The sequence below is a fragment of the Alligator sinensis genome, unplaced genomic scaffold, assembly GCF_000455745.1.
Source record: "Alligator sinensis unplaced genomic scaffold, ASM45574v1 scaffold451_1, whole genome shotgun sequence".
Taxonomy (NCBI): Eukaryota; Metazoa; Chordata; order Crocodylia; family Alligatoridae; genus Alligator; species Alligator sinensis.
Genome location: NW_005842097.1, coordinates 790,934 through 795,530, shown reverse-complemented (window position 1 = coordinate 795,530; position 4,597 = coordinate 790,934). Strand labels below are relative to the sequence as shown.

General features: G+C 42.2%; 1 protein-coding gene across 1 annotated transcript in view; it reads left to right on the top strand.

Annotated features, from left to right (window-relative positions):
* IRAK2 (interleukin 1 receptor associated kinase 2) overlaps positions 1 to 4,597 on the top strand; it is a 29,138-nt gene that overhangs the window by 4,812 nt on the left and 19,729 nt on the right. The window lies entirely within an intron of this gene.

Sequence of the window (4,597 nt, the reverse complement as noted above, 5' to 3'; positions counted from 1 at the left end):
AAAGAGAATGATTTATTTCAGGGAGTTTAATGGCATTTCAAAGTTCCCTGGGGGGAATAGGCCAGGTTACTGTTCAGGTTTCTGTTCCTTGAACAAGGTGACAGTGTTTCAGGTACTTGGAAACTGAGTTAATTCTGGGATAAACAGCTAATGTGAAAGGAGAATGAATGGCACACGTGAAGCAGCCTGGGGAGTCCTTTTTAAATTTTTCTTTCTAGTGCAGTTCTTCTCTTAAAACTGACATGGGGCTAAACTCTACCTTCCTTAATCAAGCAAAATTATCGTTCATTGTTAATAGGAAGTTTGGTCAATTAACGTCACGGGTTTTGGCCCTGTACAAAAATGACACCTTCTTACTCATCAGATCAACCTCCTGTTTAAATTCAGTTTCATGTCTACCTACATCATGAGTCAGAGACCCGTTACTCCTACCAACTCTCAGAACCAACCTAGCTGTGGGAAAGTAAGGTAAAGTCTATTCTGACATGCCTGTATCAGCCACCTAATTTTTAGCTGATTCACAGTAACAGTGACTTTTAGCATCCAGATTGATTTTGCAGGATTGGCAATCAGAAGAAATTGATTTCTCAAGGAATCCATTTGATCAGGAAGACCACAAACATGGACGCTTTTTCAGAGTCACTTTTCAGAGTAGCTTTTCAGCATTGTGAGGCAAAGATTATTTTGTATTGTTGTTCTGTATGTGTTCAGCAGCACCTAGCACAATGGAATCCTAGTCCAAGACTAATGCTCACAGGCACTACAGTAAATGAAAAGAAAATAATAATAGACTGCACTTCCTAGTCTAATTAGAAACAAGCAGCAAAGCACTATACTCCATCCCAGGGCTCCAACAGAGGAATCTGGGATCCACCTCGGTTTTGTATTTGTTCAAAAACAAACAGGGCCTTCCTGAGCACAAACTACTAGCATGTTTAAGGAATCCCATAATTGGGAGACAGCAGTTTGCGACCAAAGACAAAAACTATTAAACACTCTCGTCAGTTATATAGGAGGAGCAGTTGCCAACCCCATTTGGTATCTTGTATGGGTACAGTCTGACCATTCAGCTAAGCTTGATGTGTTTTGGTTGCCCAGGTTATTTGTCTTTGTCACTGTTGCCAAAGTTGGATTCAAAAAGTGTGTTAAATTCTACAATATCGGCTACAATGATGTCACTTCTCTTCCAGGGTAGAGATATTTGGCAGCTCTCTAACAAGGCATTCCACAAAACAAGGTAGAGCTGATTTCCAGCTAGATTACCCGTTTTACTACTACAGACTCAGGCCACAGAAAGCTCAGTTTATTGTCACAGAGAGCAAGGAACCACAAGACTCACCGCCAGTTGCAGAAGTGATCAGGGGAACTACATGGGGCAAAGCCATGTGCTGTGTGGTGAAGTATTCTCATTAGATATATTCTCGTGAGTGTTTGAAAATGGAAAGTAGCACTGAATGCAATCTTGACACACTGTGTTTTGCATTTACTCCATCCTCACTCACCAAAACTCACCAGAAAGTCCACAAAAATCTTGCCTGAAAAAAGTCCAAATAAAACTACTATCTCTGAAGACTCAAGACATAAGACAATAGAGCATCACTTTTCCAACTGACCCCTGCATTCAGCAGCAGACTTCAACACCACCTTCTTTCTTGATAGTGACTTTTCTTTTAAATAGCATGAAAATGTTACAGTAGCTTGTGTTACATTGTTAAATCCCAAGTATCCAAGAGAAATTACATTAAAATAAATTCCTTCCCATATGATCTCAGTCTTGCCTGAGAAAGTTGCTGCCTTGCTCCTATGGTCTGCCATATATTTGAATGTTTTTGAACTTCCTGAAGAAATTTTTATTCAGCAAATAGCAACAAACCCAAGGGTTTCCCCATTAAGAATAAAAATCGAAACAACTTCCTCCAAACTCAGTGAGAACAGGCTGTCTGTGAACTCTATTGGACACATTGGTTAAAAGAATGAATTTGTCCAATTCCTTCGCATGGAAATCAATGGGAGTCTTTCTTTTGACTCCATGAGCTGCATCAGGACTTAAGAAAATCAAGTTTGAGCCATTGGTGTGAAAGCAGAACATACTTGAATTAGGAGCAGCCTGAAGGCCAGGAGTAGCAAAGCAGTGCCAGATGATCCAGGGAAATGAGACAGTGGACCTTGCTATCTTAGAGATGGACTGGAACAAGAATCCCAGTCTGAATTCAGGTGGAGAGAGAGGGAATACAAACCTCCCTCTGGCCCAGGTTTAACAGCAGACACTAGCTCAGCCAAAAATCAGGAACCAAATTTGAAATTCAGCTCTGAACTCCAGGGTTCATCTCCAGCCTGCTATAATTATGAGAGAAATGAGAGTCAGGAAGGATGGTCTTGTAGGTAAGGCACAGTAGAAATCGAAAGCCAGTCCCTTGCTCCACCACAGATTTCCCACATGACACTGAGCAACCTGCAGTGCCCCATCCCACCTAAAGAGAGAACAACATGAAACAGCTTAATTAGGAGAGTGTTTTAAGGCACATCTATTGAGGTTTTCATATGCTATAGTCCTGGGGCCATACAGCAAAAAGGGCTTTATTTTAATAGTTGACCTGTACAGAATTTTGGAAGTGCCTAAATGACTTGCAGAGGGAAGCTGAGCGCAGGCTATGGCACATACAGGTTCTGAACTTTGGGAGAACTCCCACATATGTGTAGGTGACAGTGCAGACAGGTATGCACATAGGGCTGCGTAGTGATTATGTTTTGGGAGGGGTCTGGCCTTGAGAGTGAAATCAGGTGTGGGCCTAATTATTACTATAGACTTGCCCACGGGAGCCTGAACTCCATTTTCACAAGTGATTTAGGCACATTAGAAGCCAATGGGATGTAAGCACTTAAATTATTACTTATACCATGTGTTCTGTAGCATGGCATGCAGACCTGTTTCTAAATAACTCAAGGGATTCAGCTTCCACCCTTTCCCTTAGATAAATTCTTAGCTAAATTACAAAGATCTGCTACCTCAGCTGTGCTGACAAAGGGTGTGAACGCTCCCATCCTATGACTGACATGGTTATGCCAGTGTGGTAGCTTCCACCAGCAGGGCTTTAATTGTTCAGGGGAGCTGGTGTCACTCTGGTAACAGAAAAACTCTTTCTGCCAGCAAAGCTGAATCCATCTGAGGATGCCCAGCCATGTAGTATAATGCCTAGCAACAACAGGCTGAGAGGAGATATGGTTGCTCTCTACAAAGACATCATGGGGGGGACAAGAAACTGGGAGAGAGAAGCAGTATTTAAACTAAATCATAATGTTGGCATGAGAACCACTTGGTATAACTGGGTTGTGAATTGACTTAAACTGGAAATTAGAAGTGTTCTCATCATCAAAGCAATGAAGTTCCAGAACTGCTTTCCAGAAAGAGTGAGGAGGGCTGATAAACCTAGCAACTTTCAAGAGGGGGTCAATCAGGTTAAGGATGGGATTCTATGGTAGTTTGCAACAGTTGGGAACTGCACTCAGTGATGCAGACAGTCCCATCCAGTCCTAAATTCCCAGGTCTATGGAGAAGCTGTTATAATCTCATCCATCTCACTACTAGATAGTTCTTGATGCTCAGCCTCCATTGCTTTTTTCTGAACTGACTTACATCTGAAATAAAATAAACCATAAGAGGAACTGTACCTCCCACCATGCACAATATCTAGAAACCGACTATGCTAGTGCCAGCTGGAAAATAAAAGAGCCCCTATCGTGTCATGTGACCTTGTGGTTGTACTTCCAGTGATCGTGTGTAAGATTCAGGTTCCACTGCTCACTACAGCTTCCTGTAAGGATCAGCAGGGGTTAAAAATACTGCAAAAGCTGTTGCTTGGCCCCTGGCCTTTCTGCTAGACTTGAGATGGGTTTCGAATGGAGACTGGTCTAGCTTTTGACCAAAAGGTGGGAAAAGAAACAGTCTGGGGCAAGAAAGGGTTAATTTGTGGAGGAAAATGATGAGGACAGCAAGATTCAGAAGGAAAGCTATGCCCAAGCTTATATGTGCTTTGATGACTATATAGCTAACACTGTGCTTGATCAATATTCACTTTTGTTCAATAACCACTGTAATTCAAATGCAGGAAAGTGCAGAACTGCAATGTAGCCCCATTACAGTTCTTGAATATCTTCCAACAGGCTTCCCTGCACTGAAGCCCATGGGGAAACTTCCCACTGATGTCCACAGCTGAAAAGCTGGGCCATTGTTTTTTCTTTGAACATGCAATAGTTAAGTGGTTGGTATTGTTATTACGCTGGGGGATTTCCATAGTGAGTTCAGCAGTGAGCAAAACCAATTTCCAGCAGCCTGCTCTAATTTTCAGAAAAAAAGCAAGGCTTTAAAGGCACTCTAGTATCTGAATAGGTTTATTCCGCTGTTATTCCTCAAGCAGGATGGAAGAGGAGGGTGTATGACCTTTTTTGCTAGGCGAGCAATTTATAAAACTCATAGGGTCTCATTGTCAAAAGGGCTATTTCTGACCTAGTTGCTGCACATTTCAGCTGCCATTTCTGATAACTCCTCTGGGCTCTTATGCTTACGTCATTTCTGTAGCTTCAGTGCTGACCTGTTTGC